Consider the following 15,664-nt stretch of genomic DNA (forward strand, 5'->3'; position numbering starts at 1 on the left):
TGCATGAGCATTTATTATTGAATGTTTAAAGAATTTACCTCTGATTCTTAGTGTGCATAATCTTTCGTTGAGATGTTAAAAGTCTATTATAAGGTACTTTACTCTTTTATTGACTATGAATCTCATTCCCAATTTGTGTTCCGTTGGATGGCAGCTATAATATATCGTATAGTTCTTTTTCTCCAATATTTTATTTCCCAACCATCTCATTTCCTGAAGTGCAATTATATCGCTCTTATATACTTATACACTGTTAATGAGAGACTGCAAGGCTAATGGCCTGTATAGAGATCTTACATTCCACGAGAATAATCGCGCTGAGTCGTCGTCTAAATTTCAGTCCGGAAACTTTACCTTGAATTCTCGTAACATGCTGTTTTTAAGGTGTCGGGGTGTTAACCCTACGCCCAATCTCCAACCTGGAGGACCAGTTCCCCTCTCTCGTCTGTTTCCGACCCAACTTTCCACCCGGGTTGGATACCGGATCTCCAGTTGGGTTGCTCGGTTTAACAGGGGCACTAGCGTGAAGGTGAGAATCGGATTTGAGTAGAAGAGACTAAGTGGAGTAAACTGGAAGCAACTTCATGTTTTCGCATTCTACCCCTTTACCCCCCACGATGGCTTAGTATAATAGAGAATATTTTATACGCTGCATTAGGAGCATATTTCCTATGTGGTTAGAGCATTCAAAGATATTTCCTTTTTTGTGTATAGCACAAAGTATTCCAATATTCTAATCACTGTTGCCAATTCACTTAATCCACATAAAGGATTTATGACACTTATTTTCCTTAAAGAACTTTTGATGATATTAGATAAATATTTTAATATTAGATAAATATTTTAGTATTTTCATTATTGCTATAAATTCCGCTGTTTATATACTCATGATGAAATTTAATTTAAAGCTTTTACTGCTTTTATTACCGCTTTCCCAGAACTCACACCCCAAACCTTCAAACCTTCGATGTGGGGTGAGCCTTCGAAATTAATACTTAATAACACATATTGCTTAATAATTACCTATAACGTAAATAAATTAATATCGGCATATTGAACTTAATATATTTTACGTATCCAGCCAGTATACATATCGTAGATGATTTTTGTCCCCATCCTCCTATTTATTACCATATCTTCCTACCATATCATACCTACTTTCAGAAATCTGTTTCCTCATGACTGATGTGCTGTAGGTGGGAGATTATAATCTTTGAATGTCTTATAGAGGATAAGATGTAAATTTTGTTTAATTTTTCACTAAGTTCATACGTTGATTTTAGTAACTCAATTAATAACTAATTGTTTTAATTTTAACACGCTACCTAAAGTCATTGTTGTAGATGTTACTTTACTCCAACCCAGTGCCGGATTATGGAGGGGGGGGCTATGGGACTATTAGCCCCCGGTGGTAAATTTTGAGAGGCGGTACGTCGCTCCCATCACGTTTTTTTTCTATATGTGGATATTTCAAATTTATGGAATTGGTTTTCTGAAATAGCATGGTAATAAAACTTCATCTCGTCACCGATAAGATCCATGCCTGAGGTACTAGGTCGCACAAAAACACGTTTCATGTTTCCGGGAAATCGGTCAGCGCCACTCCGCGTGGCGGCAGCGTGTCCGGCTCCAACACGCCATGTCGTCAGTCGTCAGTCGTGTTAGCGCAGTTTTCGAGACTAGTCTTAAATATTACTTATATATTAGTGAAGAGTTTTCGTGACGTTTCTAAAAAATGAGCGGAAAGGAAGGAGGTGCATTTTGGAAACGACAAAAGTTAGAAAAACAACAAAAATTAAATGCAGTATTAAAAAAACCCCAAGATTCAGCTTTTTTTTTACCAAATCCAGGCAAGATATTATACCAACGAGCTCTTCTTTTCAAAACGATCCAATTGCAACAGTTTCAGATGTTTTAGACGGTAGCTTTATTTGACTGTTTTAGTTACTTTTTTAGTAAAATAAAATTTGCAGCAGGATCTTCATTACTTCGAGATGATTTATCCACAGCAAATCCAGGCCCATTTTGTGATATCAAGTAACATCCTGAAAAGAGTTCTTCTAAACGTCAAATTCTAGTCGAAAGTGGTGTTAATCAAGTTGATTTACAAGATCCAAAATTCTGGTCAAGAAATTGTGTAGATGAAGTGCTGAAAGAATTCAAACCACAGGATCTTAATTCTTTAGACTTTGAATCTTCAAAAAGAAAAATAGGAAAACAAAACAGGTACTGCACTAAATCACTATTCTATAAAGTTTTAAAGAATGGTTAAAAAATTCGGCGTGACTAGTTAGTTTATTCCAAAAGCACAGGCTCTTTATTTTGCTTATATTGTCGACTCTTTTTAAGCGAAAATTGCACTATTTCCTTTTTTATTGGATTTGACGACTCGAAAAAGGCTAAAGAAAAATGTGACAGTCATGAAAGGTCAGTCGTTCATTTAAAACATCTTAAAAATTTTATTTCAAGAAATTCATTGAGTATGAGAAAGATCGATGATTCTCTGCGGCAACAGATTGAACATGAGACCACATATTGGCGAAACATTTTACAAAGAGTCGTTAGTGTCATAAAATTCTTAGCTAGTAGGGGACTACCTTTTAGAGGAACCAACGAAAAATTTGGTTCTACTAGCAATGGCAACTACCTTGGATTACTAGAGTTGTTGGCGGAATATGATCCTCTTTTAAAAGAACATATTAAACAATATGCTTCGAAAGGCTGTGATTCATTATTTATCAAAAACGATTTGTTTTGAATTTTTGCAAGTGTTTTGGACCACATATTAGAAGAAATTGTAAAATAAATTCATTGTGGCAAATATTATTCAATCAGTGTTGACTCTTCGCCTAATATAACACGTACAGATCAACTGACATTCATTATTAGGTATGGCTCGGACACCGAAACACCTGCCGAGAGGTTCATATAGTTTTTAGACAACACTGGCTACAAAGCCGAAGATATGGAAGCCAGCAGTTTATAGCGGTCTTCAAGCCCGAATAAAATCTAGGAATAGTTTGGCAAAATACCATGTGTAGCCCATTCCCTAAATTCAACATGCAGCAGAATGCACTATGGAAAGTACTTTTTTTTTTAGTTGCTGAAGAAATTTATGTTTTTTCTCAGCTTTAACTTACAGATGGAAACGACTAAATGATCTATTGTGGCCATACAACATTTGTTCCAAAAAGAGTTAATGTGACTCGATGGTCAGGACGATTAAATGCACTAAAAGCTCTTAATTTATGCTACCAAGATATAAAGTAAGCACTTTTAGAGTTATCTTCTAACGACGACGAGAAGATGCCTGTTCGCTGTCAAGCAAACAATTTACACGACAAGATGGCAACGTTACAATTTGGTATTTATGTTGCATTTTGGTTCGAAGTACTGGTAAGAACTGACCTAGCGAGTAAATCTTTACAAAGCGCAAATATGGACTTACATACATGTTCGTCTTTGTATAGCTCATTACAACATTTTTATGAGTGTCTTCATGATAAATGTAATTTATTTGAACAAAAGGGGCAGCTCTTATCACAACAAACGGAATACAGTACAGAAATTAGAAGTCGCAAAAGAAAATTACAGTTTGACGAAGCAGATACAGAAGAGATCCTTACACCGTAAAATAAGATTAGAACCCAAGAGCTGTATAAAATAATTGATTATTTGCCAAATAATCTGAAATCTAGAGGAAAAGCTTATGAAGATCTTGCCATCACTTTCTCATTTTTATTTTCTTTACCTCTTTCAGAGGATAATGTGATTTCAGACAAAGCGTCGGTATTAGTGAATATTTATTTGAATGACTTGGATACATCTCCAGCAAGTGAGTGTATTCAATTAAAACATTATTTTATAATGTCATTACTAAGCCAAGTTCAGTATAACAATCCAACAACTCACAGTGCTACTTTTGTAATGGAGCTTTTGCATAAAAATAATATAATTGCAACCTTCCCAAACGTAGAAATAGCACTAATAACCTTCTTATCGTTTATGGTTAATGCAATGGTGAAAGATTATTTTCCATTTTAAAACGAGCCAAAAATTATTTGAGAAATACGATGACGGAAGAAACATTAAATTCGTTCGCTGTTTTAAATATTAATAATAATCTGCTTACAAAATTAGATTTTAATAAAATCATCAACCTGTTTGCAAGTAGGAAGTCCAGGAAATTTTGTTTGTAAATAATTATGTTAATTTACTTTATAAGTTGTGAGTTTGTGTCTTTGTGGCTTTTTTATATATTTGTAATAAATTACCCAAGAATATTAAAACAGTTTTAATGAATTGTTAACCTAAGTCGCATCTATACCTACTGGAGAATGGTGGTATAGTATGACTTGACCCCCGGCGGTCCATGAACTAAATCCCGCACTGCTCCAACCTAAGACAAGAACCAAAATTTCTATATTGGTAATCGCAATGAAATAAACGATAATATGCATTTCATAATTTTTTACACCTTTTTTAGTTCCTAAAGGCTCTCACAGTGTATGAAGGTGGTAAATCGATTAGCTCGCCCTAATATATCAACATACACAAAAAACAAATGAACAAACAAACAAATCCTTGCCTTAATCAACAAACTTTGAAACATAAGAGGCTTAGCCTAAACTAACAGAACTATCGAAATGGGTCACGTGTCAATCTTGTCATGGTCGCCTACAACATCCTCTTCACAGAGTTATATGATCCCCTAAGGGAGTGCCCCGGGTTACTTACACTTTTCGCGCTCAAAGGTTGTTATTTGTCACTGTGCTATGAGCTTTTGTGTAAATAAAATCGACAATCAATTTAGTGTTTGGCAGTGACAGGACCGGACTAAAGTTTTCATTATCTTTTTATACAAGGGAGGGTTTTACACATCTTATGATTCTTACGCATTATAGTTTAAATACAAGGGAACGTGTTCTTTTAAAAAGATGTGGCCAAATACCCATAGAAATATTTTAATTTCTTAAAACTAAACTTAATTTTTGTGAGTTACATAATTGTAATTGTAAATATTTTTAATCATGTAAAATTATCAATTCCCATTTACATTACATTTGTATTTGTAACAATTAGATAGTTTTAATTAAGTGACCCCAAAAGGGGGATTGGCAGTACTTCACTTAACCCTACACTTGGAGTACTAGCGACTCTTCTGTCATGGTGAACATACCTTAGTCAAAATTATCTAGATTTAAGTATCTGCTCTTCTTCGCTCATACTATTGGGAACGGATTTGTCAGTGTCATTTACCTATGTAGATTTCCATTTATCGACAGTATACACATGGTAAGGATACTATCACCGAGATCCAGTTATTAGCCATTCATACTTGAAAAAATAAAGATAATATTGAGACAAAAAATTAAATCACCGATCGACAAAATTGCAACACTCTGTACACAGTAATATTAAGTTTGTAAAATATAAACCAAGTATGAGGGATATTAAGTGTTTTTCTGAATTAGTGAATCATAATTGTCTAGAGACAAAGGGGACATTCGCGGGGAAAAGAACAATAGCGGTTGTTCGACCATTTATGCAGATAAGAATTTTGTCGAATGTTAGGATCCCTTTGGTATTGTAAGGCGTACCACGAACGATTAGAAAATTTATAAAGCCATATGATTATTAAATTTATTTAGGCAGATAATTACTTATCTTGTTTTCTTAGAAATTGAACAAATTTTTAAGACCTTTTATTAAGAAATGTTGATTGATGGGGCGTTGGAACTCAAATTTACTTGGTAGAAAACGGCTGGAATGAGAGGTATATGTGTGCATTCTGATTGGTTTAGAAAATATAGAGAGAGGTTTGAGGGATCGATGTGAGTCCTGCCAGGTAAAGAAATAAGTATTGTGATTTGAACACTCGGAGAAGACACTACAATTTTTCTGATATGACGGTGTTAATTAGCAGAGTTTCCAAGAAGTAAATTTTGTGAAAAGTTGTGTTTTGTGTTTGTGGAGGCAAGTGAAGTTGAAGAAATAGATGACATACTGCAAGTAAAAAACAGATGTATGATTTATATTTGACCAAGTCGATCAGTTGAGTTTGTGTCTGAGTGAGGAGTTGGGAAAAGATTAACGCAGTTGTAGAATTGTTTTATAGAAGACGATAGACAGAGGAGAAAGCAGGCTTATTTAAAGAAACTAAGAACTACGAGCGAGGTAGACAGATCACAATCGAAGGAGAATAAGGTGGAGTCATCCGTTATGTAGACAAAAGGTTAATTTTGTCATTAAGTTAACAAAGACTATCAACCACGACCGTCTATTTAGATTAGAGTTATTTATTTCTATTTGTTTGTTTTTATTAATTGAAAATTAAAGTACATATAAAATTTTTGAGTCACTAGTAAAAAAGTAAATAAAAGAATAAAATAAGAGGTATTTGATTTGTATATAGGTTTATTTAATTTTTTTATTGATAATTTTGGGTGTATGATTTGATGAATGCTTGATTTTTCATTATTCTGAGTATAATAATTTATTTTTTTTTGAAAATACATAACACTTGCTTGATAATTTCATAGTATTTTTTTTGTAAATGTATATATATATATATACATATATATATATATATATATATATATATATATATATATATATATATATATATATATATATATATACACTTACAATACATCACACTCAATGTGGATTCGGATTCCTGATTGTAAGACAAGTGAGATTCTTATGTTTATTTATTTCGGAGTAAATCGCGTTTTTTTATAGAATTAAACAGAAACCTTCCCTTATATTTCCATGTAAAATAACGATAGTTTACTTTACTCCACCCCTGTATCATTAAACCGATGTCACTGATTCGTAGCTCTTAGCCATATTGAGATTACAGCCTACTTACCGTGTGAAAATGCATATGCAGAGCCGTTGGCCCCATCTCACGTCGCATGTCCTGTTACTCAGAGGAAAAGGAGAAAGGTAAATAAAGTTGCAATTACATGCCCATCGCCTCTATCCTGCTATCGTCAAACAAATCCGTACAAATCTCAAGGGAGTATCGAGAAAATGTAATTTGTATGCTCTAAATTGTTTTTCTATTGACTCTGAAAGGAAAATTGGGTTTATATTTTTTATACTATCCGTTTTATCAGTGTAATCTCAGTACTCTCAAGGCCTTAGTAGTTAAACGAGGAAAGTTAATATTGTTTAAAGGGGCTTGTTCAATTACTAAAATAAAACACTTGAAAGAATTTTTCTACTATGTTTAGTGGTAGGACCCTTGAATCCTATAAATAATTATGTTTTTTTTACAATATCGTTAGGTATTGTCAAATTGTCGTTTCGTCTCAGCGTTTATTAAAATTAGTTTTTTATTTATGTATTTTATCACCAACAGAACCATTGACGGCAGATATAATTAGAAAGGAACAAATAAAAAAATCATAAGGACCAAATTATATTCGTGGAAGATATTGAACAACAACAATTAAGCTGGTATGGACATGTCCATATCATTCGTACGGATGGAAGTCCAAATGAAATTGTCGCAAATTCCGAAAGCAGCGTGAAATAGAAATCAGCCTGGCGGAGTGGAACTGTCGAAGACCCAACACAAATTGGGGAACCAGGAAGATTCCAAGAAGGCGATAAACGAGAGAAACTTAAACTGCGAGATGAGTTCAGATAGGAAGATGGAAGAAAAGTTTAGAAAAGGACAGCGACAGTGGCGGATCCAGCAATTTTTGTCAGGGGGGGGGTCATGGGTCTTGAGGGTGATTTTGATACAGGATTTAGATTTTTGTACCTTTCAGTGGCTGATCCCCAGAAAGATATGATTTGTGCCTCATGTAAGGGAACCATTTTCTCAATAATTATTTTAAGCGATATATTAAACCAATAAGAAGTTATTAAAACCCAAATATCCTAGTAGAACAAGAGTTTTCACTGTGGATTCAAAAGTGGAAAAGAGTCTTGCAAAATAATGGAAAACTTCCTGATTGTATTTTAGAAGTATTAGAAAACTGCGATATTCATATGTATCCACATATCAGAATATTTCTGCAAATATTAATTACACTGCCAGTCAGTGCAGCAACAGCAGGGCGTTCTACGCTTAAGCGTCTTAAGACTTGGCTTAGAAATAATAGAACTTCTGCGGAAAGGGTAACTGGTTTAGCACTCATCAATGTGCATCCTGATATTTCTCTAGATGTTGATGCAATCATAGAGCGATTTGCTAAATCGGATATGCGAAAAGAATACATTTTTATAAAATTATATAATATTTACTTATCTTATTCTTATAGCATTTTTAATCGCTGAACTTTTATTTACCACTCGTTGCTCGCTGTTGCTGATAATTCGTGAGAAAAATTTCAATACCGAGTAAAAAAATATTTCACTCACTTATAGCCTAATATGCCTAATTATAGAAATAACTATTCCTTAATTATATTATGTTTTGTTGAATAAATTAATTTAAATAAAATGCTGTTTACACTCCTTTTTAAGGTTTCTTCTTCATTACAGAAGGGTGGCTATAACTACAGCAAATTGCTCTATATTTTAAGCTGTTCTTAGTATCGAATGTGTGTCCGTGCCTGTCCAGTCTCTTACATTCTTCACCCAGGAGCATTTTTTTCTTCCTGGACCTCTTTTTTCCTTCTACTTTCTCTTCCATTATGAGTCGTAGAAAGTTATATTTTTTTTCTCTGTAAATATGTCCTAGATAACTCGTTTTTCTGTTGTTTACAATATTTAGGAGTTCTCTTTTAGCCCCCATTCTTCGCAGCACCTCGTTATTGGTCACGTGCTCCGAGAGTCCATCATTCCGCTCCGTATAGCAATAAGGAATAAATGAATTTTTTTACAAATTGATATCGGATATCCAACGATAAGATAGAGTTTATTAGGAATGTTAAATACATTCATTATTGTTTACACTTACATTGAGTTAAGGCATTTAAATTACTTAACTTTGGTTTATACTTATTTACCCTTGGTTTGTTCTTGATTTTGTAGCTATAGGATAGATCGGTTTAAATTAATTGTCTTTAAAATACCTAGTTTAAATTGACAGTCCTTGATTTTTCAGTATTTATATTTTAATAACTTTCCTTTGATTTAATAGTCTTGTACACTTGATTTTACTAGCAGAGTATGCGGGCTTAAATTATTTTTTTTTGTTTAAGTTTAAGACCCCTTAATGTTGTACCCTTCTTTGCACCCGTTCTCGTATTTCATCTTTAGTTTTTATTTTTATTGTTCAATTATTTCAGGTTGTATTTTCTGTATTTGAGTCCAGTCTGGTCTATGTCGCAGACGTAGAACATATAAATTTCTATGCTCCACTTCAGTCAACAAAGTACTTTAAAATTGCTTTATAGTACTTTATAATTGAACAATAAAAATAAAAACTATAGATAAAATACGAGATTTAGGTGATTAAAGAGTTGAGCGCCAACTATTTTTAAAATAAAAATAGGAAAATAAAAGTTTTTTTAATATTTTTAGTATATTTAATATATTTCTGGCTAAGATTTGTTAGTAGATTCCAAGTTGGTCTACTGTTAAAATAAAAATAAAAACTATAGATGAAATACGAGATTTAGGTGATTAAAGAGTTGAGCGCCAACTATTTTTAAAATAAAAATAGGAAAATAAAAGTTTTTTTAATATTTTTAGTATATTTAATATTTTTCTGGCTAAGATTTGTTAGTAGATTCCAAGTTGGTCTACTGTTCTGTGCCATGGTCATATTTTCCATGAGATTGCCTCATTTGGATCTTCGTTCGTCTGAGATGGAAGCAAATAATATTTATTCAGTTCTTTTTCTTTAGTTTTTAATACCGTTCGAGTAATCAGGTAGCCTCACGGAATGTTTCCTCTAGAAAGTTTTCATAATCAAACTACTCATAGTTTTCTGTTGTTGGGTGAATTTGGACCGAGTTGATCGAGTGATTGCCGGTATAAGCAATTTAGCCACCTACTGGCCAACGGCTTCGGGCGGATGAACTGATAAGTGGAAGGGCACCTTTTTGTCCTAAGTTTGGTAAATCGGTCTTCAAGGCAAAGGAACCTATTAACAATGGTCAACGGCATAAAGATGCAGAAGGCAACGGGGAACCACTGCATTAAAGACTCGGATAGTACCCCTAGTATAATCAGCAATAGGAAATCTAGTCAAAGAAAAGATAATACTGATCATGGGAGTCGGATACCAAGATCCGGCAGAGAAGGACAATCACAAGACGACAAGGCCTTCTTGGTCGCCAACAGATGAAATTCTTGCCAATCTAGTGCAAAGAAAATCCTCACGATCTGAACACGGAATGTTAAAACATTATACGAGGCCGGTAAGACTCATAATGCAATATATTTCGAACACCTCAACAGGAGTTTTTTCCTTTAGCGACTGATTTATTTGTTCTTTAGCTTATACAATATCCGTATTATCCCCTAAGTTTTTTTATAAAGTCTGATCTACATTTTTGCCAAACTTCCCTTATCTTTCACTTTCTCCAGAACTTACATCTCCAGACTCATACATTTGGGGCATGGCTAAAACTGCCTTTATTAAACGGGGATCACAAACCATCGATCAATTAAAGTATGCCGTTAGAGCCTTCTTCGTGGATGTGAGACAACCGTTATTGCATAACATGACGAGAAACTTGGAACATCGGTATGAAATATGTCTTAAGCGAGGAGGAGCATATTTAGAACATGTAAAAAAAAGTCAATAATTTGTATTTCTTAAAACAATAAAAAAGAAAACAATAAAAACAACTGAAATACAAAGAAGGATAGGTCTCACATGGGCTGCCTTTGGTAGATTGAATAACATTTTTAAGTCTGTTATCCCAGTTTGTTTAAAAAGAAAGGTTTTTGACCAATGCGTTTTGTTTTACCGGTTTTTACATATGGTGCAGAAACACTGACTCTGATAAAAAAAAAACAATAGATAAAATAAGAGTTACACAACAAGCCATGGAAAGATCAATATTAGGTATTACCATCAGAGATAAAGTACCAAACCTAGAAATAAGAAGAAGAACAGGAGTCACAGATGCAGTTGAAAAAATAGCCACACATTCAAAATAAAGGCCTTAAGCTATCTTTGTTAGAATCTATGGAAATCAACAAGTTAAAAAACACAGATATAATTCTGAATGACCAGCTTGAGACAAACAGTTCACCCCTCCTCAGCTTATTTCATTAGAGACTATAAAGTGTAAACCCATGCCAAAAACAGATCACTTGAGAAAGGCAATCAGCCGAAACATCTGTAGTGATAAGAATTTAAAATAAATTTTGTGGAAGTTTTGAAAACAAAGTTTTCAGTGTTTTATTGTTACATAAAATGAATTTCCATCAAGTAACGGTCGAATCCATCAATTATTTAAAAAGACTTTTATCATTTTGAGGTAAGGTTTACTTTTTTTCCCCATATATCAAAACCGGTCTTATTAAGGTCTTGTATATATTGAGCTTTACTGCACGTTTTATATTTTTATTTTTTAAATGTTTCTGGAGACCGTGAACAGTTCTGTTTGCTATTGGTATGCGTCTTTTTATTTCGTCGCTTGTAGTGTTTGTTGCGTTTACTAGCGATCCAAGATATGTGAATTTTTTGACTTCTTCAAAGATGTTGTTAATTTGAATTCTCTGTTGGATATTCAGGGGTTTTTAGAAACCAACATATATTTGGGTTTTTCCTTGTTTACAACAAGTCCTAATTCACTTGCCGCGTCTGAAAACATTGTAAAACACTACATCATGTCTCCCATACTTCTGCCCTCTATAACTATATCGTCAGAGAATTTGCGTCAATCTATTAAAAATAGTTCCATTCATTCTAATATTTAATTGTCTGATTGCCTTTTCCAAGGCAATATTAAAGAGGAGACACGTTAGCGCGTCCCCCTGTCTTAGACCATTATTAATGTCAAAGAACGTAGAGTTTTCTACTTCAATTCTAACGCATGATCTTACGTTTTGCATTGTTAGTTGGGTCAATTTAACTAACTAATTTCACACTTTCATTGGCTGCGTTTAAGGCAACGAAGAGATGGCGTGTATCTATGTTATATTCTAGTGACTTTTCTTCTAGAATTTGCCTATGTGCTTGAATTTGATATGTAGTTGACTTTCCAGTAGTAAATCCACATTGATACTGACCAACAATATACTTTTTAAAATGTTTAAGCCTTTCAAATAATACATTGCCGAAGATTTTATACGCAGATGCTAACAGAGTAATGTCTCTATAATTCTTATACTCCAGTTGATCACCCTTTTTATGCACCGGACATATTATTCCCTTTAGCCCCTCTTCTGGTATCAATTTATTCTGCCATATAAGTACTATTAGTTTATGGATTGCTGCAAAGAGTTGATCACCACTTTTTTAAACATTTCCGAACAGATTTCATCGATTTCTGGGGCTTTAATGTCTTTGAGTTTTAGGATGGAATTTGACACTTCTTCTCTTGTTGGGTCTTCACTGTGTAGTTGACGTTGTAGATTTTGTTGGTTGGCTATGTTGTAACCTCCTTCAATATCGTTTATATTTAGATGTTTGCTGAAATGTTGTGCCTATCTGTTAAGAACTGAGTTTTTATCATGTAGAATTTCACCGTTAGTGTCTTTACAAATGTTTAATCGTGGTTTAAATTCTTGACGGCTATTATTTACGGATTTGTAGTATTTCCTTGTTTCATTTTTATTGAATAAATTTTGTATCTCATTGAGAGTGTTCTGTTCGTATTCCCTCTTCTTACGTCGATGGATACGTTTTTCCTCTCTTGTTAGACTTCTATACTCTTCTTTTTTTCTCCGTGTACAACATGCGTCAATGGTTTTTTGATATGCTGCGTTCTTTCTATTTGTGACCATTTTGCACTCATAATCAAACCAATGATTTCTTTTTTTTTGGCTTGGTTTTGCCCAATATTTCAACCGATTTCTATACCAGAATATCTCGTATATTTGCCCATAGTTGGTTAATGCCTTCTTCTTCTTCTAAGTTTTCTGTCCTTATTTGATCTTCTATTTGCTGTCTGTATACATTTGTAATGTCGGGATCTTTTAGTTTATTAATGTCAATTTTTTCTCTCCTTTTCTCGGTTTGCTTTTTCAAATTTCTCTTTAAATCTTGCTTTAACTAAATAGTGATCAATATCTGTGTTTGCTCCTTTAAAAGACCTAACATCTAATAAGTTAGAGCAGTGTCTTGCATCGATGATTATATGATATATTTGGTTAATTTCATTATCAGGAGATTTCCAAGTTCCCTTATGTATATCTCTATGAGGAAATCGTGTCCCTGCTATTACCATGTTGTTAGATATCGTTCATCGATGAATTAATTCATCAAGCCCAGAACAGAGAGAAATTTGCCATATTGATCGCCAACCTCAACAGAGAAGGCACTTAGGAGGGAGGGAGACATCGCAAAGTTTATGATTCTGAGACCGTTATCATTATAGTCTATGTGTAGGCTCTCTTTTCCGATGGTGGTCGAAAATGTATTCTCTCTTCCCACTTTGGCATTAAAGTCTCCTGATAATATTTTGATGTCATTTTTTGGGCGCTTTGGGACTAACTATACTATGAGGAATATATGACACAACTGAATATATATTAGGAATATTGGTGATGGTTTTGAATAGTCCTATAAACTTAAGCAATGAAGTAATTTTCTTCTTAGTTATACTTAATATCCATAAATATGACGGTAATAAACGACGAAACAATCGATTTAATAAATGAGATTCTTCTTCTTCCTATGCCGTCCCCATTAACGGAGGTTGGCGACCACATTTTTAAAAGCTTCTCTGTCTTTTGCAACGTGGAATAATTTGTCTACAGTCATGTTTGTCCAGTCTCGAATATTTCGCAGCCATGACTTCCTCTTTCTACCTATTCCGTTTTTGCCATCGACTCTACCCTGCATGATGACCTGCAGAAGACTATATTTATCATTTCTTAGTATGTGTCCAAGGTATGCAGTCTTGCGTACTTGCGTACTTTTATCGTTCTCAACAATTTAATAAATGAGATACTTTACCGATAAATAAACAAGGTAATTTTTAAATAGCAACTTATAAAACGGTAAATCGCTATTGCTTAAAGTTCTTTTATTTTTAGGCCTGTGTGCTGAGAGATTGCGATAAACCGATTTTAAATTATTATTCCTTTTTTTTCATAAAACTCACAAACATACTTTTATCGCTATTATCATAGTAAAACGTTTGAAAATATTTTCCCAACAAAACCTACAAAATCGCCCTTTTTAATACCCTCGATGACAACAAAACAACATATTACATTGACGTCCTACCGTCTATATGACACAGAATACTTGACGTATATGTATCTTCAGTTACAAAGATCACTCACGGGGAATTTGGTCTATTGAGGAACCATTCGTGCAAAAACTAATAATCCCCGATGGACCAGTGGCTTGTAAACACAAAGCCACCCCTCTGTATCGGTCCTTACCGCCCGCAGTCATCATCAGGAAAAGCTCACGGCTTCCTTTGATATGCCTTTTCGCTAAATTAACTCGTTGATAGTTGATATTGCTGTCGAGGGATGGAATGGGACATTATTACACGCTACCTGTGATGTGATCTGAGTAGGTGATGTTTTTACTCCACTGGACACCTTTTTGACGTTTATTTGGGCTTATCTCCTTTTTGCTTGTTTACTTGGCTTAGGAATATACATTTATATATGACAAAATAATATTTATTGCATATAAAAATCATAAAATAAATGCAGTTATTTATATTTTAAAATAATTTTTTTTCATCTATTAAAAAATTCCGTATATTTAATAAAAATATATTCCAATTGATATATTGAAAAATAAATTAATCAAGTTATCCATATGTGTTTGCTAGTCAAAACTCACTACTCGAAAAAGGAATCCCCCACTTCCTTCCAGGAGCTTTTCTGTATCTATTTGTTACATCTTGACTATTTTTCTTATAAATATAATGTTTATTTTATGTAATTTTTGTCGTTTTATTTTTTTAAAGCATCCCTTGATACTAAATCCTGGCTACGCTCGTAACCGAATTAGTTATGTAGTTTTGATATCGTCTAATAATGAGTGTTTTTTATCCATTAACTCTCTAATTCTTTTGTTTTTCACCTTTACTTTTTTGGATCTTCCTGCTGCTCTTCTCCAGAAATCGATCTTTGCAGCTGAATGTTTTCCATGTTTTGAGGGGTTACTCCAAAGAAATTTTAAAACCATTTGGCAACAGACAACATCCTTGTTTGAGTCCTTTGTTTACAATCTCCCTTTTATTTTTACTTTGGCAGTTTTTCCGTATTGTCGTATATTTGTTTTCTTTAATTTTTCATATATGTCTAATGTTATGCTATCATAGGCTTTTTGCAAATCTACAAGTAGCAATATGTTTTCTGACCATAGTCAGCATTTTTTTTCAAATATTTGAGTAATACTATTCGTGGGGAGTTGTCTATCTTCCACCGGACGCGGCGCCACTTGGTGAATAGGGGAACGCCCTAACCGGTCATATTTTTTTTTTTTTGTGGCATTGACTTTCGTCATTCAGCCAGTCTCGAAAGGTTATAATATATTCCTTAAAAAAGTATACACAGATAAGTACAGATTATTTATCTCAGACAAATGCACAGCGATATCCCTAAAACG

The sequence above is a fragment of the Diabrotica undecimpunctata genome, chromosome 8 (genome assembly GCF_040954645.1).
Source record: "Diabrotica undecimpunctata isolate CICGRU chromosome 8, icDiaUnde3, whole genome shotgun sequence".
NCBI classification, from domain to species: Eukaryota; Metazoa; Arthropoda; class Insecta; order Coleoptera; family Chrysomelidae; genus Diabrotica; species Diabrotica undecimpunctata.